Below are 23,565 nucleotides of genomic sequence, written 5' to 3'. Positions count from 1 at the left end.
TATGCACCAAAAGTGCCCAGCATTTTAAGGAACGTCGCAATCTTTCGGTAAAAAGTGTGTTTTCGAGTACGTCGCGACGAGTTTGAAAATTCATAACTTCTTCGATTTTTATCGTTATCTGTCGATTCTTTGTCACACGTGCTAAGTCAGATTTCGAGTCGAAGTTTGAGTTTTATCACGTTCTCTGAACGGTACTCGCAAAATTCTGCACAGTCGCACCAGATGAACCGATTTTTCTCGTCATTCAAACGCGCATAATTTCCTCACCGTTTGTCGGATTGAGACGATTCTCGCGGCTACGAGTCACAAATTTGGTCATCTTCCCAGTGATGTTCGTTTTATTTTCGAATTTCGCACTGAGTCACATTTCCCCAAAAAATGAGAAAAAAGAGATACGTCAGGGGCATTTTTGCCATTTAACCGCTTACCCTATATAAACAATTTTCCCTCCTTTTCTCTCACAATTTCAATTTCACCCAAAATCTCATAAACTTTTCTCTCAATTCTCTCTCAAATTCTTTGAATCAAAACCACAAATACACACAAAAAAAAAAAAAACTTCAACAATTTTCAAGAACATGATGAAGATGATGGAGACCACGTAGCCAAAATTCACTGCCTCGCCGATCGTCATTTTCTCATACCACTGCTCATCACCGCACGGAATTTCTTCCAAGACGTCACTGTTCGCAAGAACATCCTCCGCCGATCCTGTTCCGACGATCTCCTCTGTCAACGTGTTTCCGGCAACTCTTCTTCCGTTTGCTGCTTTTCAATTCCGATTAACTTCTGGCATCTTCCGGTAATATTTCTTACACTCAGTTATAGCGTGAAATAACTACTGCAAATTGGAATTAGGTGATAGTAGGTGTTAATCCATAGGTTTGTATGAACTTTTAGAATTTCTTTCATGAGCATGAACAAGCGATGCTGTTGCAGTTTACTTGATTGCTATTTTGTGAAATTAATTGATATGGATTCATGTTGATAAGCGAATTACTGGCAATGACATTAAGATTAATTTGTGAGGAGCAGGATGATGTTAACGGTAAGGACCGTCGGATCTGTTAAAGTGTTAAGATCCTTGCGCTTTTGAGGGGACTGTTTTTAGTTGCCATATGGGATTTGAACTTGTGTATTGGAATTAAGGCTTTGATTGTTGTTTAGTTGGAAAATAATGTGGTAAAATATTTGTCGGCATGAGATGTATGTTCTGTAATTGGTGAAATAGATATTGGTTAATGGTGGACATTGCTAAGCTTTGATTAGTGTTACTTGTGAATGAGTTTTCTTGTGAATCACTTAGGGATAATATGTTTTGACTCAGCATATTGAATTTTGGTTAATTACTATGTTACATGTTGGCTTTGATGGATGTCATGCTTATTGAAATGTGAATTGAGGGCTGCACCGTGTGAGAATTTGTCATTAATTGTTAGTGTAATATGGAAAGCATACTTGTTTTGCTTTGCTAATAATCATTTGGTCTTGTTGTTTTAAAGTGTTGGCTTGAAGGATGTTAGTTTTGATAGAATTGGTGGGTTAAGTGTTATAGTTCTGAACTTGTGCATGAGTAGTGCTTGTGAACCTTGGGTAATAATATGGTGGGGTTGTTTGATGAAGCTTAAACGCACATATGCTGAAAATTAGTTTAGTTTGTTGGCAATATGAATTGGTGAACATAATTGTGGACATGTGGTTGATGATTGGGGATGATGTAATTGAATAGTTGAATTAAACAATGCTGAAAATTAGATGAATAATTGATAATTGTGTTGTTTTGTGTGACTTATTAAAGCATGAAAATTAGAAGTGATTTTGGTTGTTTTGTGGCTATTTGAACAAAGGGATAGGGCTGGAAAATTTCATGAGGTATTGCTATTGATAGTTTATGTTAATAATGTTGCTCCTTTAATCAAGTTTGGTGTTGGAAGTTATTGGTTAACATGTTGCAGCTTTTGTTGATGTTCAAGAAAAACTACAAGAAGTGTGTTGATGTGAATAGAGTGATGCTGGATTCTATTTGGTGATAATGCTTTAGGTTGTTAAGAATGACCTCATTTTATGTGGTTAATGGTTGCACTAACATGAAGTTAGAAACATGAGTCGCTATTGTTGTTTTTGTATGTGAGGAAGATGCTGGAAATTATTTGTGTGGATTAAATACTCCAAAGGCTACCTGAATAGGTCATCTATAGTTTATGGTTGCTTCCTTGATCATACAATTTACTTTGTGCTGAATGTTCTCATGTCTTGATGAAGTTTGTGACATAGTAGTGTGTTGAGTCATTTCCATTACCTTGAGTTAGATCTTAAGATCAAATAAAACAAATGTTGGCAAATATGTGGTGAGTGATAATGGTAGAGATTTTTGTAAATGAAGTTTGTTTCTCATGAAGATTAATTGAGCTTATTTGTGATTAGCTTTTGTTGATAATGTTTGATAAGCTTTATTCAACTCTTGAGATCAAATCTTTTCCTGTTGCTTTTACTTGATGATGAAATGATTGCTTGAGCTTGTACACCGAATTGTGAAGTTAAAATATGATTTCGGTTGATTTTATTGTGACACATCATTGCTGTCCGGAATTATATTTTACGCTTTGTCTCGCTGTTAAAAATGGACACTTACGCTTATTATTTTGTTAAAATGTTGAACCGCATGTTTAAATTCCGATTTTAATGTGAGTTTCTATGAGTTTCAACAAAGTGATGCCATGCTGTCCCAATTTGATTTCAACATGAAAGTTGTGTTCCAATTTTTCCTATCACGCATGTTCACAATCAATTACTCAATTGTGGTTCGTTTGGTATCGTTTTTGTGCGTTTTAAGCTAATTTTCATGTGATTTTGCGAGGTGTGTTGTTGCTGTCCCGGATTGCGTTTCATATCATATTTCACTTTTCTATCTTGCTTGGTGCTTTCTTTGTGCTCAAAAACATGGTTAATTGCTAAATGTGCATTCAAATTTCGGTCTCGACGCATTTGCCCTTGATTTACAATAAGTGATGCAATGCTGTCCCGTGATGTGCATAACACCTAATTCATGTAATGCATATGTATTTGTGTTTGCTCGCTTGCGGATGATTGTTGTCGTGTTGGTGCTTGTTCGATACATTTTTCATGCGATTATTATGCTTGTGTACTTGCTGCCCCATTAGTGATGGTGTGTTTCCTTCACTTGTTATTCATTTCTCTTTCCACCATTCATTTTCATTTAGCCTTGTAAAATACCAACGCAATTCCTATTGCGGATTTTTGTTATCTCTAATGTGTGTACCAGTATGCAAGGTAATGTGGAGGCTCTTTCCGGTTGATGCTCGCACTCGTGTTCCGCTTTATTTACGGGACACGATACATCTTATCTTTGATTTGCGTTTCTACACGCATCCTTTATCATTATACTTGCTTGTCCGGATTTCTGTTTCCCTTGCAGGTGTATGATATTCGTTGTGCTCAATGCACACGTCAGCGTGTGATTTACTTTCACCGCGTCGACCCTTGATTGCTTATGCGGATTTTAATCGGAGTGCTGACATGTTTGCTGTTGCTTTTGCTAGCTCGCTCGCGGGATCCTAGTTTACTCGCTCTCTTCGCTTTAGTTTACGGATCATCATCCGTTTGGTATTGATTCCTTTTCATTTTATTTCTCTCGCACTTTATCGCTTTCTCGCATCATTCTTTAACATGCATCTGGCCAAGCCCTCGAAAGAGGCTCTGTTTTTGTTGGTGTGTTTATATTTGTGCTTTGCGGCAGGGAGTCACGGTGTAATAAGTCCTATATGGCACTCCGTTAAGTCCTCATGGAAGGCACGCGGAAAGGGTTAGCAATCAACCTCCGCCTAGTCTCATCGAGTCCGTTTGGTATGCGCACGCTACGCGTAGCTCGCTTCTGAACCTGCACAAGATCTTGTTATCGAGTATGTCAGGAAAAGGGTTCATGTAGCCGGACCCCCGCCTTTCCTATAGCTCGCGTCGCTCGACGTTGATGCTCGGTGTACGCACGCACCGTTTTCCTTTACGATCCGTGACGGCTTGGTTGCTGAGAGGGGTCCGCCCTCTTGTCTATGGCCCGATCATTTTCACGAGGTCTAATGCTTGGTTGACTTGGGTTGAGCTGCTCCCCTTGGCTATGGCGGGACCGCTTTTCTACCATTCGGTCAGTACCGTTGGTTTGTTTGCTTTACAAGCGGATGCTCGTTTGTGTGCTCATTGTTTGCTTTCGCCTTTCCCCGTAGGTTGATAGCTTAGCTTAGACTTGTACCCTTTGTATGATAACATTAGATAGCAAGCTTTCCCCCTTAGCTTAGGTTTTCCTCATGCATTCTTTAAAACACAAACCACACTCTTTGATTTTCTTTTCTTAAGAGCTTGTTATTTCCGCTCCATTCCCAGCATAAGTCTCCAAAGGTCGAGCAGCGGAGTGTGAATGTAACTCGTTCACCTAAAAAACACAAAACAAATAGAAATTAGTTATCCGAGCTACGGTAGCTCTGATTCTGCAAAACAGATACGTAGGCAGCGGGGTAGGGCCCGTGCGAGCACAATCCTTTCTTTTCCCTACATTCTGCATTCATTTTAGTCCAGATTAGCGTAGATTTGTTACACACCCATAGTTTTAGACACAGGCGTGGATACCATCGAGTACGATGGGCGCGAGGGGTGCTAACACCTTCCTCTCGCGTAACCGACTCCCTTACCCTCCTTCTCTGGTCGTGAGACCGTTGTTTTGTTTTGTTTTGTGGTTTGCTGGCATTCCCTTCCTTTTCAGGATAAATATGTTAGTGGCGACTCTGTTAATTTTTGCGGTAGCGACAGCTGGCGACTCTGCTGGGGAACAATGCTGTCTCGACCTGTTGCTGGTCCGGACCTAGGGAGTCGATCCTAGCGCTTGTGTGTTTATCATTGGGTGTTTTTACTGCTTTGCATATTATCTGTTTGCATTGCATTCTATGTGCGCTTTTACTTTTCTGCATCATATTCTGGACTGTCTGGATTTCTGTCTGTGGGTGGGTGTTTCAAGAGGTAAAAGGCCCAATACCCAGGCTATGAGTGATACCATAGGAACTAGGACTAGAGTGGCCGTGACGGACAGAAGGCGTATGCCTGATTGATTTGATCACGTATCCACGGGCAGAGCTTGGTGGAATGAGGCAATATCGTATGATAACGCCTACATTCGATCCTCTGTTGGCTTTTTGACCTACCTTGGCCTAGATTTACCCGTGAGTGGGGCGGGAATCAATCATTGCTTAACAGGTACATTGTTGGTGACTTTGGTTCTTGTTCGAGGGTTACCGCTGTTCTCGTTCGCGGGGTACCATGGTTCTTGTTCGAGGGTTACTGTGGTTCTTGTTCGAGTGGTTTTGTTCCTGTTATGATGACTATGGTTCTGTTTCTATTGATTATGGCCCGTGATCTACGGGGAGTTCTGAATTGGTGCCGAACCTTTAAACTTGAGTCGTGTAACTTTGAGGAAATCCAGACATGTCTGGTGGGAGACATTCAAAGTCCCACCACCTTGCATCATTGCATATTTACTTTTCCAAAAAAATGATGTACAAAAAATAACAAGCATACTAACATACGTGTTCTTTCTATTTCCAAGGAATCACATCTTTAAGCCTCGCGCCGAGCTCTTTTCCATCTCTTATTTGCTAAAAATCAAAACATGAGGATTCCTTGGAAATTGAATGAACATGGCATGGCACGCATATCCTGCATCTCATGCATTTCATGCATAACAGGTGTTCAGAGTTGAGGATTTCTTATTCAGACTCGGTACTCTCACCAGACTCACAGACTCGACTTGCCATTGTTGTGTGCTCAAAGATTAGTCATGGAACAACTTTGTGGGGTGATCAAGAGGAAAGCTCAGTTGAGGTTCTTTTTGAAGACTTGTTTTATGCTTACTTGCTTCCAAGCTTGCTTTATTTGCAACTGGTTAAACTCTGTACTGTAGGGATGTCTACATATTCTTTGCTTGATGACGATGATGCTAGGTGTGAATTCTATCCTGGAGCACCTGGTCGTGATGTTATGATCTGCAAGTATTTGAAGTTGCTTGGGGCTCCCGAACGAGGGATAAGCAAGACATTGTCTATCTTGAGCATTGCACCATTTGCATTGTTCGAATCCCTAAAGCACTGACAAATTCCGTGTGACTTTGCCAGAATTTTCTGCCAGACGGTAATCCAAAGTGTTCTACAGAGACATCTCTCATTCTCAAGGTTCTACTTCATATCCTGAGTTACCTCCTCCTCCTGGAGTTTCCTTTTCCGTAGCCTTCGCTTGTCAACGGAGACAGAAAGAACATGAGAAACAAATTGACGTGAGCCTAGTGCCATTATGTTCGGTTACGTCCATGCTTGATGGAATTTCAGTTGGTTAAGATTCGTGCTTTGGGTGTTTCTCACCACAGATAGCTCTCCTGATTTCGATGACAATACTCGGTGTTTTCCATTCTCGGGGCACCTGATCATAATGTCAAGCCTTACAAGGTGTTGAGGTACAAAGAATCCAGGAGTTGCTCGATGCAGAGATGTTTGAGTTTATTCATAATGGTTTCTGCTGGTCAATCCCATTTCATCTGCTGCAAGTAGAATGTTTGTTCTTCCTCGAGGAGTAACTCATGAGAATCACTTGCAACTTGTACTACCAGAGGCTTCCTTCCCAACAGCTATTGTGTGTTCCAAGACATGACTTTGATAGCCAAGCGTCAGAGGTTATTTTTGTTCGCTGATAGTAATACAAGTTTCCTCCATTCATGATGGTGTTTTTTGTTTCAACAGCCATATTTAGGGCTCCCGACCGAGGGATAAGCAAGACTCAGTGTTCTTGAGTTCGCATCATTGGCAGCTCAAATCCCTAAAGCATTCATAAACTCCTGTCACTATTGTTTGGGGCTCCCGACCGAGGGATAAGCAAGACACCTTGTATCTTGAGTTTGTGTACCACTAGCACGACTCAAATCCCTAAAAGCTGGACACTTACAACTTTTGTATGGCCTCGCCGAAATCTTCTTCCAGGAAGTAATCTGAAAGGTTCTGCAGGAACATATGCTAGTGCTCTGTGGCACTTGGTTATCTGATTGAAGACTGTAAGTCATTCAAAGACAAGGTTCAAGACCTGATTGACTCAAAGGCTATCACATTCGCACCTGAAGGCTAGAATTGAAGTTCTCTTCCGACTCAGCGGATCTTCTGAAGCAATAAGTCCATACGGAGAAGATCTCCTCAACATTGGCAATTCTGAATTCATCATGCATGTTCATGTTTAAGCTTTCTTGTTTTGTTCAATATTGTTTGCATGCAAAACTGGTTTGTTTTTGAACTATAATCATAATGCATTGGATACGTTGTCTTGATAAAATCCATTCGCTTTTGCTCTTATATGTTTTTCTATGCTTTTTGTGACACTCAACTCTTGTTAACAAAGCATGTTAACTCCGTAGGGAGAATGATGAACATAATACCAATAACCTCAAATGGTATGCTTTTGAGTAGAACCCTGTTGATGATGTACAGGCATTGTTTCAAAATCCCAAACACTGGAGATATAAGGGAGTGAAACCTTCGTTAACCCCTCTGAGCCTTCGAAGTAGGAGTTTCTTTTCTATTAAAAAAACCCTTATTTTTAACCCAGGGGCCGGGTAGTGTTCAGTTAACCTGGTTGAGCATTCAAAATTCATCAGGAGTGTGCACTTAAGGATACAACAATGGTTATCCCTCGCATCAGGAGGACGAAACGTCAAAACCACAACGGTTATCCCTCACCTCAGGAGGTTGAGACATCAAAATTATTCCTCACCTCCGGAGGTTGAGACCAACATCAGAGTCGCGGTGGTTATCCCTCATATCGTAAGGTTAAATATGACGATACCACAATGGTAATTCTTCATCTACCAAGAATTCAGGCAGTCACAATCACTTCAAACAAAGCAGAGGTAGTGCGGGATCACACGACTTGTCAAAAAAAAAAAAAAAAGAGAAAGAAAAAAAAGAAAGAAAGGAAAAAAACAAAAGAAAAAAAAAGAGAAAGAAAAAAATGAAAAAAAAGGAAATAATAATGAAATTGTTAATCAAGGACAAAGTCGTGTGATGTTAAATCAGGGGATCAAGAAAGGTGAAGTGATTGCCGTGTCCAGAATACCTCATTGACTCCTCAATCATTTCCAGACTCCTCTTGAAAGATGAATCCTCGTGTCAAGTTAACTGAACTTAGGACTGGAGAACATCACGAAGGGGGTGGGCACCAAATAATTTGAGCCTAAAAATCATTTTTTCTAGAAAAACCGTGAACCTGACCACGTTACAACCCTGAAAAGTCCTAACTGAAGCATGGGTTAATTCGAAAGCAGACTATACATGAGAATACGGTAAGCTGACTCCTAGGAGATCTGCTAATTGCTTGGGTTGGTATCACACCATCTTTCTTTCATAAAAAATCGATGTTACGACATCCTTTCAAAAAGTTTCTTTAAACTTCAAGACAAACATACTCTTTGCATTAGAATTATATTTCTCATAATAAACATTCTTTGCATATGAACAAGTGCTTAACATCAAGAAAGTTTCCATCATGAACTTCAGATGAAAAGTGTATTCCTCCCAAAGGATAAGTTGTCTTTAGAACTCCGTTGAGTAGAGGCAGCAATATTTCAAAGTCCGATCACCCTCAGGGGCACAAAAGCGTTTGATTACTCTATCGAGTAAGTTTTCAATCGATCTGAGGCAATCAGGTCAAGATTCGAAGAATCTCTCAAAGTGCTAAGTAATCAGGGGTATTCACCCAAGCACAGTCGAAGCTACCTCCAATACAGGTCAGGCAGGGGCATGGTTCCAAAATTCATGATACTGGGGCAAGTTGGCTATGATAGCACGACTCTCAAGAAGGTCCTTACGAGACTAATCTCTTCAAAGTCCTTACAGGATGAGCAAAGCAATATACAATGGCATTCTTTCCTCATCAGGAGGTGATCAGTTTTAAGTTCAGGTGTGAGCTAAACAACTTATGAACTTGAGAACTGTCAGGGTCTTCATCCTCAACAGTTAGAAACTGAAAGCCCATTACTTGTTGGCATCCTCACAATCAATGTGAATCTACAAAGCCCGCTTCCTGGTGGCACCACTATGAAAGCCAATCCCTGTTTGGTCTCTTGGAAGTCAACACTTGCTTGACACCTTAAGCCCACTTCCTGGTGGCATTCCCTCGGAAAATCAATGCTTATTTGATGCTCCGGCCGATACTTGTTTGGTGTTCTAATGACTGCTCGCTTACCAACTCATTGAATCCATTGTCTGTATGGAAAGTTTCAAAGCCAGGACGTCTGACAATCTGTTTGCTCTTGCATTTGCCCATTGTGGGTGAGCATCATCATCCTCTGTCATGTGAGGAAATCCCGGGAAGATGTCATGCTATATCCTGGGGGCATTTTTCATTTGTTTGTCTCGCAGGTACGTCCTTGCAAGCGCTTCGCATCAGCATATTGACAGACATAGCTATGAGAGATTCTCACTCCCCAGCCGAGTGCATCCTAATGAGGGACTCTCACTCCCTAGCTGGATATATCTAGATGAGACTTTCTTTGTTCCAAGATTCTCATATCCTCATCAAAGCACATCTTGATGCAATTCCCGTGCTTCAGAAGCCTTATTCCCGACGGAATTCTTTCTCCCCAGTTGAGTCATGATAGAATGGTATCCGATTCCCCAGCAAGCTCTTAATGAGGTTCCTTGCCTGAATGCCTCATTTTCCCCAGTAGAGGGCTTTCTCTCCCCAACAGATTGACCTGTTTTCCCCAAGAGAGTCATCTTATTCCCCAGTGGAGTGATCTTAACAAAAGATTCTTATGCTAAGTTCCTTATCCCCAGCGGATCTCTCATCTCCTCAGTCGCTCGCTTTGCAGAAGTATTCATCTTCCCCACTGAGCTTCTTTCCTCAACAGAGATTCATTTGCATCCTCAGCAGGATATGTTCTCATCTAGGACTTCCCCAACGGGATGCGTCCTACACCAGCAGGTTGTTCACTCCTCGCCAGAGTTATCTTCATGACTTGCCTTTATCTCCTCATCCCCAGTATGTCGAGAATTTGCTTCTCTAATGAAGTTGCAAGGGTCTTCCCCAAGCAGTTAAGTGGGATGTTCTTATCCCCAAGCAGGATTTATTCCCCAAACAGAGCTTGCATCCGGATTTGATCGTCTCCAGCAGATTTCTAATTCATCTCTGTCAGCTCGTAGTTTGTGACTTCTAGTCACTCATCTTGTCCTCCCCGCAGAGTTCTATAATCTCTTCAGGACTTCTTCAGCAATTCAGTGCTCATCCTTTGTTTCCTTAAGCAACGTCCAAATCATGCATCATTCACATTGCATTCTCTAAGCGTGTAGCGTCTTCCTTCTCGAGAGCGTTATTTCATAAACATTCATACATGCATCATGCATAAATCATATCATATCTGTTTCTTTCTACAGGAAAGTCATCCAGATCTCAAAATGCCTCCCTGAGAGCAATTCGCCTAATCATTACAGGCGCTTATCCTGATGTCTAAATCAGAAGAAGTTTGTCTCCCTCTCCCTGACATTTTCAGACCAGATGAAAGTCATGCTTATTCCCGATGTCCCCAGATCAGTTCAAGATATCTGTTCCTATCCTAATGCCCAGATTAGTTGAAGGAATCGCCTCCGGATCTCCCAAGATCTTCCGAAGGAGCTAGCCCACTGATGCCTCAGATCAGTCGGAGATATCTCCTGAGGATTTACTTCATCAGAAGAGGACTGTCTATTATTCCTGATATCGCCAGGTCAGTTGAAGACACTCCTATTCCCGATGTCCCCAGATCGGTTGAGGATATTTGTTCTTATCCTGAAATTCAGTTCAGTTGAAAGAACCGCCTCCGGATCTCTAAGATCTTCCGAAGGAGCAAGCCCTCTGATGCCTCAGATCAGTTGGAAATATCCATTCCCTGACGATTTAGTTCGTTCAGAAGAAGATATGTCTGCTCAGTCCTGATGTCCACAGATCAGTTGAAGACAATCTTGATTCCCGATGCCCCCAGATCGGTTGAGGAGGTCCATTTTCTTCCTGATGCCCCCAGATCAGTAGAAGGCACAATCCTGATGTTTCCGATCAGTTGAGGACTTCCACCCACCTGACGATTTATTTTCGTCGGAAGAAGACTTGCTTGCTCAGTCCTGATGTCCCCAGATCAGTTGAAAGCATTCTTTAAGATTCCCGATGCCCCCAGATCGGTTGAGGATATCCATTTCCTTCCTGATGCCCCCAGATCAGTAGAAGGACACATTCCTGATGGTTCCGATCAGTTGAGGATGTCCACCCACCTGACGATTTATTTTCGCCAGAAGAAGACATGTCTGCTCAGTCCTAATGTCCTCAGATTAGTCGAAGACATTCTTATTTCCGATATTCAGATCGGCCAAAGACGTCTATTTCGTTTTGATATCCAGATCAATCGAAGATGTCGACCTTCTCTTGGTGCCCAGACCAATTGAAGTTTTTTCCCTCAGCAATGGGGTTGCCTGGTCTTTATTGTTGCAAGTAGGATCAGTTAATTATCAAGAGCGCAAATTTTCGAGTTCATTCTAGTATTCAATCTCCTTTACCTTAACGGTTCGAAACTTTCGTTTCTCGCTCGTCAGGTTCAAGAAGTTTGAATAGGGGCAGCTGTTGCACCCCAAAATTTGCCCTCTTTATTTGAGCTATAAGTTATCCAAGACGTTTATTTCGTCGTTCGTTCGAAAAGGAAGAAAAATAATAAAAAGATTTTCATGGGTCTAAGAAGATATAGTGTGAGATATGGTTTAAACAGTGGAAATACGAGAAAATTCACAAGTCCGGTTTGGAAAGTGATATGAGCTTGGTTCCCGCGTTGCCCCTACTGTTTGGACGTTATCTACAACTTCCGTGTTTGACTCAGAAATCAATTCCATAAGGAAGGTTGTCGAATTTGCAAATTAATCGATGTTTCACAGTGAAAAATGGTGCTGAACCGCAGGTTTTCGGACAGTAAAAAATTCATATCTCCTAATCCGCCAGTCGGATTCGCTTGAAAATTTAACTGGGGATCCGTGCCATCATTACCAAGATTTCATATGTTCGGACCATCGGCCGATTATGCACCAAAAGTGCCCAGCATTTTAAGGAACGTCGCAATCTTTCGGTAAAAAGTGTGTTTTCGAGTACGTCGCGACGAGTTTGAAAATTCATAACTTCTTCGATTTTTATCGTATGGAGTCCATTCCGGCGGCATTTTCTCGGAAATTTCGTTATCTTCGATTCTTTGTCACACGTGCTAAGTCAGATTTCGAGTCGAAGTTTGAGTTTTATCACGTTCTCTGAACGGTACTCGCAAAATTCTGCACAGTCGCACCAGATGAACCGATTTTTCTCGTCATTCAAACGCGCATAATTTCCTCACCGTTTGTCGGATTGAGACGATTCTCGCGGCTACGAGTCACAAATTTGGTCATCTTCCCAGTGATGTTCGTTTTACTTTCGAATTTCGCACTGAGTCATATTTCCCCAAAAAATGAGAAAAAAGAGATACGTCGGATCTGTTAAAGTGTTAAGATCCTTGCGCTTTTGAGGGGACTGTTTTTAGTTGCCATATGGGATTTGAACTTGTGTATTGGAATTAAGGCTTTGATTGTTGTTTAGTTGGAAAATAATGTGGTAAAATGTTTGTCGGCATGAGATGTATGTTCTGTAATTTGTGAAATAGATATTGGTTAATGGTGGACATTGCTAAGCTTTGATTAGTGTTACTTGTGAATGAGTTTTCTTGTGAATCACTTAGGGATAATATGTTTGACTCAGCATATTGAATTTTGGTTAATTACTATGTTACATGTTGGCTTTGATGGATGTCATGCTTATTGAAATGTGAATTGAGGGCTGCATCGTGTGAGGATTTGTCATTAATTGTTAGTGTAATATGGAAAGCATACTTGTTTTGCTTTGCTAATAATCATTTGGTCTTGTTGTTTTAAAGTGTTGGCTTGAAGGATGTTAGTTTTGATAGAATTGGTGGGTTAAGTGTTATAGTTCTGAACTTGTGCATGAGTAGTGCTTGTGAACCTTGGGTAATAATATGGTGGTGTTGTTTGATGAAGCTTAAACGTACATATGCTGAAAATTAGTTTAGTTTGTTGGCAATATGAATTGGTGAACATAATTGTGGACATGTGGTTGATGATTGGGGATGATGTAATTGAATAGTTGAATTAAACAATGCTGAAAATTAGATGAATAATTGATAATTGTGTTGTTTTGTGTGACTTATTAAAGCATGAAAATTAGAAGTGATTTTGGTTGTTTTGTGGCTATTTGAACAAAGGGATAGGGCTGGAAAATTTCATGAGGTGTTGCTATTGATAGTTTATGTTAATAATGTTGCTCCTTTAATCAAGTTTGGTGTTGGAAGTTATTGGTTAACATGTTGCAGCTTTTGTTGATGTTCAAGAAAAACTACAAGAAGTGTGTTGATGTGAATAGAGTGATGCTGGATTCTATTTGGTGATAATGCTTTAGGTTGTTAAGAATGACCTCATTTTGTGTGGTTAATGGTTGCACTAACATGAAGTTAGAAACATGAGTCGCTATTGTTGTTTTTGTATGTGAGGAAGATGCTGGAAATTATTTGTGTGGATTAAATACTCCAAAGGCTACCTGAATAGGTCATCTATAGTTTATGGTTGCTTCCTTGATCATACAATTTACTTTGTGCTGAATGTTCTCATGTCTTGATGAAGTTTGTGACATAGTAGTGTGTTGAGTCATTTCCATTACCTTGAGTTAGATCTTAAGATCAAATAAAACAAATGTTGGCAAATATGTGGTGAGTGATAATGGTAGAGATTTTTGTAAATGAAGTTTGTTTCTCATGAAGATTAATTGAGCTTATTTGTGATTAGCTTTTGTTGATAATGTTTGATAAGCTTTATTCAACTCTTGAGATCAAATCTTTTCCTGTTGCTTTTACATGATGATGAAATGATTGTTTGAGCTTGTACACCGAATTGTGAAGTTAAAATATGATTTCGGTTGATTTTATTGTGACACATCATTGCTGTCCGGAATTATATTTTACGCTTTGTCTCGCTGTTAAAAATGGACACTTACGCTTATTATTTTGTTAAAATGTTGAACCGCATGTTTAAATTCCGATTTTAATGTGAGTTTCTATGAGTTTCAACAAAGTGATGCCATGCTGTCCCAATTTGATTTCAACATGAAAGTTGTGTTCCAATTTTTCCTATCACGCATGTTCACAATCAATTACTCAATTGTGGTTCGTTCGGTATCGTTTTTGTGCATTTTAAGCTAATTTTCATGTGATTTTGCGAGGTGTGTTGTTGCTGTCCCGGATTGCGTTTCATACCATATTTCACTTTTCTATCTTGCTTGATGCTTTCTTTGTGCTCAATAACATGGTTAATTGCTAAATGTGCATTCAAATTTCGGTCTCGACGCATTTGCCCTTGATTTACAATAAGTGATGCAATGCTGTCCCGTGATGTGCATAACACCTAATTCATGTAATGCATATGTATTTGTGTTTGCTCGCTTGCGGATGATTGTTGTCGTGTTGGTGCTTGTTCGATACATTTTTCATGCGATTATTATGCTTGTGTACTTGCTGCCCCATTAGTGATGGTGTGTTTCCTTCACTTGTTATTCATTTCTCTTTCCACCATTCATTTTCATTTAGCCTTGTAAAATACCAACGCAATTCCTATTGCGGATTTTTGTTATCTCTAATGTGTGTGCCAGTATGCAAGGTAATGTGGAGGCTCTTTCCGGTTGATGCTCGCACTCGTGTTCCGCTTTATTTACGGGACACGATACATCTTGTCTTTGATTTGCGTTTCTACACGCATCCTTTATCATTATACTTGCTTGTCCGGATTTCTGTTTCCCTTGCAGGTGTATGATATTCGTTGTGCTCAATGCACACGTCAGCGTGTGATTTACTTTCACCGCGTCGACCCTTGATTGCTTATGCGGATTTTAATCGGAGTGCTGACATGTTTGCTGTTGCTTTTGCTAGCTCGCTCGCGGGATCCTAGTTTACTCGCTCTCTTCGCTTTAGTTTACGGATCATCATCCGTTTGGTATTGATTCCTTTTCATTTTATTTCTCTCGCACTTTATCGCTTTCTCGCATCATTCTTTAACATGAGAAGTAGGACCTAGACATGCATCTGGCCAAGCCCTCGAAAGAGGCTCTGTTTTTGTTGGTGTGTTTATATTTGTGCTTTGCGGCAGGGAGTCACGGTGTAATAAGTCCTATATGGCACTCCGTTAAGTCCTCATGGAAGGCATGCGGAAAGGGTTAGCAATCAACCCCCGCCTAGTCTCATCGAGTCCGTTTGGTATGCGCACGCTACGCGTAGCTCGCTTCTGAACCTGCACAAGATCTTGTTATCGAGTATGTCAGGAAAAGGGTTCATGTAGCCGGACCCCCGCCTTTCCTATAGCTCGCGTCGCTCGACGTTGATGCTCGGTGTACGCACGCACCGTTTTCCTTTACGATCCGTGACGGCTTGGTTGCTGAGAGGGGTCCGCCCTCTTGTCTATGGCCCGATCATTTTCACGAGGTCTAATGCTTGGTTGACTTGGGTTGAGCTGCTCCCCTTGGCTATGGCGGGACCGCTTTTCTACCATTCGGTCAGTACCGTTGGTTTGTTTGCTTTACGAGCGGATGCTCGTTTGTATGCTCATTGTTTGCTTTCGCCTTTCCCCGTAGGTTGATAGCTTAGCTTAGACTTGTACCCTTTGTATGATAACATTAGGTAGCAAGCTTTCCCCCTTAGCTTAGGTTTTCCTCATGCATTCTTTAAAACACAAACCACACTCTTTGATTTTCTTTTCTTAAGAGCTTGTTATTTCCGCTCCATTCCCAGCATAAGTCTCCAAAGGTCGAGCAGCGGAGTGTGAATGTAACTCGTTCACCTAAAAAACACAAAACAAATAGAAATTAGTTAGCCGAGCTACGGTAGCTCTGATTCTGCAAAACAGATACGTAGGCAGCGGGGTAGGGCCCGTGCGAGCACAATCCTTTCTTTTCCCTACATTCTGCATTCATTTTAGTCCAGATTAGCGTAGATTTGTTACACACCCATAGTTTTAGACACAGGCGTGGATACCATCGAGTACGATGGGCGCGAGGGGTGCTAACACCTTCCTCTCGCGTAACCGACTCCCTTACCCTCCTTCTCTGGTCGTGAGACCGTTGTTTTGTTTTGTTTTGTTTTGTGGTTTGCTGGCATTCCCTTCCTTTTCAGGATAAATATGTTAGTGGCGACTCTGTTAATTTTCGCGGTAGCGACAACGTCCCCTCAACTGCACGCATGCTTGTCCAGAAATAGTGAACACGTGTTTACCATCTGGATAGCCAGTTACAGCTGTTTTGCTTTTAAAAAGATTTTGAATCAACTTAGACAATGAAACTTTAGTAATAACTGAATCACAATTTCTAATTGATTTCAATCAGAACTTCTTATAAACAAAAAATCCAATTTCATTTCAGAAGATACTCATACATAAGATCTTCTCATCTTCTCATTCTGGGCATAAATCCATACTGATATTCTTTAGAATGAACTTAAACCTATCTTCAGCAAGGGGTTTTGTAAAGATATCAGCCCATTGATGGTCTGTATCCACAAAGTTTAAAGATATAACACCCTTCTGAACATAGTCTCTTATGAAATGATGTTTAATCTCAATATGTTTAGCTTTTGAATGTAAAATAGGATTCTTAGATAAACATATAGCAGAAGTATTATCACAGAAAATAGGAATGTTACTCTCATATATCTGATAATCTTCCAGCTGACTTCTCATCCAGAGCATTTGTGTGCTACAACCAGCAGCAGCAACATATTCTGCTTTTGTTGTTGAGAGGGCAATAGTAGCTTGCTTCTTGTTGTACCATGAGATCAGATGACTTCCAAGAAATTGACAACTTCCAGAAGTGTTCTTTCTTTCTATTCTATCTCCAGCATAGTCAGCATCACAGAATCCTACTAAGTTGTAATCTTTAGATCTTCTGTAAACTAAACCAACATTAGTAGTACCTTTCAGATACCTTAGAATTCTCTTAACCGCAGTTAAATGAGATTCTCTTGGATCTGATTGGAATCGAGCACACAAACAAACACTAAAGATAATGTCAGGTCTAGAAGCAGTTAGATATAGAAGAGATCCAATCATACCTCTGTACAACTTCTGATCTACCTTCTTACTTACCTCATCCTTACCCAGTACACATGTTGGATGCATAGGAGTTTTGGCTTCTTTGCTTTCAGAAAGATTAAACTTCTTCAGAAGTTCTTTCACATACTTCGTTTGATGAACATAGGTTCCATCGGTAGTTTGGTTGATTTGAATCCCAAGGAAATACTTGAGTTCTCCCATCATGCTCATTTCAAATTCATCCTGCATAGACTTAGCAAACTCCTTTCCAAGTGTAGCATTAGATGTTCCAAAGATAATATCATCAACATATATTTGACAAATTAAAATATCCTTTTTAAATGTTTTACAAAAAAGAGTAGTGTCCACTTTTCCTCTAGTGAAATCATTTTCCAAAAGGAAAGAACTCAAACGTTCATACCAAGCTCTGGGAGCTTGTTTCAATCCGTATAATGATTTCTTTAATTTGAAAACATGATTTGGAGACATGGAGTCTTCAAAACCAGGAGGTTGATGGACATAAACTTCTTCATCTATGTAACCATTTAAGAAGGCACTCTTAACATTCATCTGATAAAGAGTGATGTTGTGTTGAGTGGCAAAAGAAATTAATAGACGAATAGATTCTAACCTGGCCACTGGTGCAAAGATTTCTGTATAATCAATCCCTTCTTGCTGACTATAACCTTGAGCAACCAGTCTGGCTTTGTTTCTTACCACTTCACCTTTCTCACTTAGCTTGTTTCTGAAAACCCACTTAGTACCGATGATGTTAAATCCTTTTGGTCTAGGAACCAAGTCCCATACATCATTCCGTGTAAACTGATTTAGTTCTTCTTGCATGGCAATTATCCAGTCTGGATCTTCTAGAGCTTGATCAACAAAAGTTGGCTCGATCAAAGAAACAAGACCTAATTGACATTCTGCATTGTTCTTAAGGAATGCCCTTGTTCTGATGGGATCATCTTTCTTTCCAAGGATCACATCTTCTGAGTGAGCTGAAGCAAGTCTAGGTGATCTTCTGACTGTAGGTTCTTCAGAAATCCTAAGATTCTCTAAAGATGCAGCAACTTGATCTTCTGATCCATTGCTTCTGAGACTGCCAGCTTCTGCAGCTTTGCTTCTTGGTTCTACTGCTTCTGATATATTAATATCAAAATCTGCAAAATTCTCAAACTGCTTTGGTTTTTCAAGACCAAGCTTATCATCAAACCTGATATTGATTGATTCTTCTACAATCAATGTTTCAGTATTGTATACTCTGTAGCCTTTAGAGCGTTCAGAATATCCAAGAAGGAAACACTTTTGTGCTTTAGAATCAAACTTACCAAGATGATCTTTAGTATTCAGAATAAAACATACACATCCAAAAGGATGGAAATATGAAATGTTGGGCTTTCTGTTCTTCCACAATTCATAAGGAGTCTTATTTAGAATAGGTCTGATAGAGATTCTATTCTGAATATAGCATGCAGTGTTTATTGCTTCTGCCCAGAAATGCTTAGCCATATTGGTTTCATTGATCATGGTTCTGGCCATTTCTTGTAGAGTCCTATTCTTTCGCTCTAGAACTCCATTTTGCTGTGGAGTTCTAGGACAAGAGAAATCATGGGCAATACCATTTTCTTTGAAGAACTTCTCAAAGAATTTGTTCTCGAATTCGCCACCATGATCACTTCTGACCTTTATGATTTTGTACTCCTTCTCAGATTGGATCTGAGTGCAGAATTCAAAGAACACTGAATGAGACTCATCCTTGTGTTTCAAGAACTTTGCCCATGTCCAGCGGCTATAATCATCAACGATGACTAATCCATATTTCTTCCCTCTGACAGATGCTGTTTTGACTGGGCCAAACAGATCAATGTGCAAGAGTTCTAACGGCCTTGAGGTAGAAACAACATTCTTAGACTTGAATGCAGGTCTGGAGAACTTGCCCTTCTGACATGCTTCACAAAGAGCATCTGATTTGTATTTCAGATTTGGGAGTCCTCTGACCAGATTTAGTTTGTTAATCTGAGAAATCTTTCTCAAACTAGCACGTCCTAATCTTCTGTGCCAGACCCATTGCTCTTCAGAAACAGACATAAGACAAGTCACCTTCTGCTTCTCAAGATCAGAAAGATCAATCTTATATATGTTGTTCTTCCTCTTGCCTGTAAATAGGATTGAGCCATCCTTCTGACTTACAGCCTTGCAAGACTTTTGATTGAAGATTATATCATAACCATTGTCACTTAATTGACTTATGGACAATAAGTTATGCGTTAATCCTTCTACAAGAAGTACATTAGTTATGGAAGGAGAGTTACCAAGACTTATGGTTCCAGAGCCAATGATTTTTCCCTTCTGATCTCCTCCAAACTTGACTTCTCCACCTGGTTTAAGCACCAGGTCTTGGAATGTAGACCTTCTTCCCGTCATGTGTCGCGAGCACCCAGAGTCCAGGTACCATGACATTTTGCTTTTTGTCCTCTTTTCCGTCAAGGATATCTGCAATAGGAATAATCTTTTCCTTAGGTACCCACAATTTCTTGGGTCCTTTCTTGTTAGTTCTCCTCAAGTTCTGATTGAACTTGGGTTTAGCAAAATATTTAACGGGAGGAACAGCATGATATTCCTTATTCTGAGTTCCGTGATATTTCTTAGGTTGTGTCACATGCTTCTTGGTGTGTGTTATGTGAAAACTTTGTGCATGTGATGTGTGCTTAATATCATAGGAGTGGCCAAATTTAAATTTGTTATACAGAGGCTTGTATGATATTTTCATATCATCCACAGATTCAAGCTTGTATGGGATTTCACTCTCATAACCAATGCCAACTCTCTTGTTTCCAGACACAGCATATATCATAGAAGGTAGCTGACTTCTGCCAATACTTCTAGATAAGAACTTCCTGAAACTTAAATCATATTCTTTCAGAATATGATTCAGGTTGGGAGTGGATTTTTCTGAATCAGAAGGAGATCCAACATTATTGGATAATTTTAAAACTTTTTCTTTTAATTCAGAATTTTCCAACTCAAGCTTCTTAGTTTCAAATTCAAATTGCTTTTTCAGCTTTTTGTATTTGATACTAAGATGAGCTTTTAATTCAAGAAGCTCTTTTAGACTGGAAACTAACTCTTCTCTAGATAGTTCAGAAAATACCTCTTCAGAATCTGATTCTGATGTAGATTCTGATCCATCATCTTCTGTCGCCATCAGCGCAAAGTTTGCCAGCTCTCCTTCAGAGTCTGATCCTGATTCTGATTCAGAATCATCCCATGTTGCCATAAGACCTTTCTTCTTATGAAACTTCTTGGGATTCTCCTTCTGAAGTTTTGGACACTCATTCTTGTAATGTCCAGGCTCATTGCACTCATAGCAGACAGCCTTCTTCTTGTTAGATCTTCTGTCACCAGAAGATTCTCCTCGTTCAAATTTCTTTGAACTTCTGAAGCCTCTGAACTTCCTTTGCTTGCTCTTCCAGAGTTGGTTCACCCTTCTGGAGATCATGGACAGTTCATCTTCTTCTTCAGATTCTGATTCTTCAGGATCTTCTTCTCTAGCCTGAAAAGCGTTAGTGCATTTTTTAACATTAGATTTTAATGCAATAGACTTAACTTTCTTCTAAGGTTCATTAGCGTCAAGTTCAATCTCATGACTCCTCAGGGCACTGATCAGCTCTTCCAAAGAAACTTCATTCAGATTCTTCGCAATCATGAATGCAGTCACCATTGGGCCCCATCTTCTGGGCAAACTTCTGATGATCTTCTTTACGTGATCAGCCTTGGTGTAGCCTTTGTCGAGAACTCTCAATCCAGCAGTCAGAGTTTGAAATCTTGAAAACATCTTTTCAATGTCTTCATCATCCTCCATCTTGAAGGCTTCATATTTCTGGATTAGAGCAAGAGCTTTAGTCTCCTTGACTTGAGCATTTCCGTCATGGGTCATTTTCAAAGACTCATATATATCATGGGTAGTTTCCCTGTTAGATATCTTCTCATACTCAGCATGAGAGATAGCATTCAGCAAAACAGTCCTGCATTTATGATGATTCTTGAAATCTTTCTTTTGATCATCAGTCATTTCACTTCTCGTGAGCCTTACACCAGTAGCTTTAACAGGATGTTTGTAACCATCCAGCAGAAGATCCCATAGATCAGCATCTAGACCTAGAAAGTAACTTTCCAGTTTATCTTTCCAGTATTCAAAGTTTTCACCATCAAATACTGGTGGTCTAGTATAACCATTGTTACCATTGTATTGCTCAGCAGAGCCAGATGTAGATGCAGCTGGATTTGTTGGAATTTCACCAGCCATCTTTTACTGAAGCGTTTTTCTCTTCCTGAATCTTTTCTAAACACAGTTAAGTGCTTGCACCTTAGAACCAGGCTCTGATACCAATTGAAGGATAGAAAAACACTTAGAAAGGGGGGGGGGGTTGAATAAGTGTAGTCTAAAAACTTGAACGATAAAAACAATATGCACAGTTATTTTTATCCTGGTTCGTTGTTAACTAAACTACTCCAGTCCACCCCCACGGAGTGATTTACCTCACCTGAGGATTTAATCCACTAATCGCAACAGATTACAATGGTTTTCCACTTAGTCCGCGACTAAGTCTTCTAGAGTATCCTGATCACAACCTGATCACTCCAGGAACAAATGCTTAGACACAAGCTAAGACTTTCTTAGAGTATCCTGACCACCACGTGATCACTCTAATTACAACTGCTTAGACACAAGCTAAGACTTCCTAGAGTATCCTGATCAACACTTGATCACTCTAGTTACTTATAAATTAATGTAATCAAATAAGAGTTTTACAATGCTTCTTAAAAGCTATAATCACAACAGTGATATTTCTCTTAACGTTTAAGCTTAATCTCACTTTTATATTACAACAGCAATGTAGTGAGCTTTAATGAAGATGAAGTTTCTGAGCTTTGAATTGAACAGCGTTTCAGCAAGTCTTTCAGAAATAATTTCGTTCAGAATTAGTAACCTTGCTTCTCATCAGAACTTCATATTTATAGGCGTTTGAGAAGATGACCGTTGAGCGCATTTAATGCTTTGCATGTTCCGTACAGCTTTGCATTTAATGTTTCACGCTTTTGTCAACTACCTCGAGCCTTGTTCACGCTGTGTCTACTGACGTTGCGTTTAATAGCTTCCAACGTTCCTTTTGTCAGTCAGCGTAGCCTGCCACCTGTACTTTCTTCTGATCTGATGTTTGTGAATATAATATTGAATGTCATCAGAGTCAAACAGCTTGGTGCATAGCATCTTCTTGTCTTCTGACCTTGAAGTGCTTTTGAGCGTGATACCATGAGAACTTCAGTGCTTCTGCTTCTGATCTCAAGTTCTTCTGATGCTTCCATAGACCCATGTTCTGATTCTGCCTTGACCATCTTCTGATGTCTTGCCAGACCATGTTCTGATGTTGCATGCTGAACCTTCTGAGACAAAGCTTCTGAGCGCTGATTTGTGCATACTCTTTATATATTTCCTGAAATGGAAATTACAATGTATTAGAGTACCACATTATCTCACACAAAATTCATATCCTTGTGATCAGTACATTTTGATGCACATTCCTCTACGGTTGTACTTATACATTTCCATGGTTTGCTTGTCTTATTTTTGTATTTTATAATGTTTTTATATTTTAAATTATTTTTATTGTTATTTGATTTTCGTATTTATTTTTCAGCTTTTGTAGTCTGCACGGAAACGATCATAACTGGAGTTCCGTAAGTCCGATTGAGGCGTTCTAATAATCGCCGGAAAGCTAAGAGAAAGAGCTACAACTTTTATGTTGGAGTCAAAGTCAGAATCGGAACCTATATTTCCCAGAATTGCGTTTGAAGCTGCAGCACTATTTTATTTTCGTTTTTTGGGTCGTTTAGTAGTGGGCCTGGTTTTGTCATTCGACCCAGTTGGGTCATAAACGTTTTTTGGCTCATTCCTAATAGGTCTAGCAGCCGTGTTACTGTTTATCACGTTTTACTATTCACAATTTTGTTTCCACTCTTTTGCTCTGTACGGTAATGGAGAACTAAACCTCGAGGATCAATTCACTGTAATCAGATGCCGCTTTGAGGTTCTTTTATAATTTTCCATTAATCTGTTCCTTTGAATTCAATCTATAATTACAATTGCTTGCTTAATTTAATTGTTTTTATATGATAGAATTCTTTAATTTGATTGTTGTCTGTTCTTGAATCAATTTCGTGATTAGTGTAGCTTTTGCATTGTCGCGTTCGATCATATTGTGTTTGCTTAATTCACAATAGCTTATAATCCGTTTGCTTTATCTGGAATTCAGGGACAGACTTCGTATAATTGCTATTGCGCTTGTCAGTA

At 39.9% G+C, this 23,565-nt stretch overlaps 1 long non-coding RNA gene across 1 annotated transcript; it reads left to right on the top strand.

The window, feature by feature from the left end:
- Positions 1–482: 482 nt before the first annotated feature.
- On the top strand, positions 483–23,314 carry LOC131634113 (uncharacterized). Its single transcript, XR_009293484.1, has 2 exons — positions 483–802; positions 3,561–23,314. It is a non-coding gene; the product is annotated as an uncharacterized LOC131634113 (long non-coding RNA).
- Positions 23,315–23,565: the final 251 nt, after the last annotated feature.

The sequence above is a fragment of the Vicia villosa genome, unplaced genomic scaffold (genome assembly GCF_029867415.1).
Source record: "Vicia villosa cultivar HV-30 ecotype Madison, WI unplaced genomic scaffold, Vvil1.0 ctg.001227F_1_1, whole genome shotgun sequence".
NCBI lineage: Eukaryota > Viridiplantae > Streptophyta > Magnoliopsida > Fabales > Fabaceae > Vicia > Vicia villosa.
This window is presented reverse-complemented; position numbering and strand designations above follow the sequence as displayed.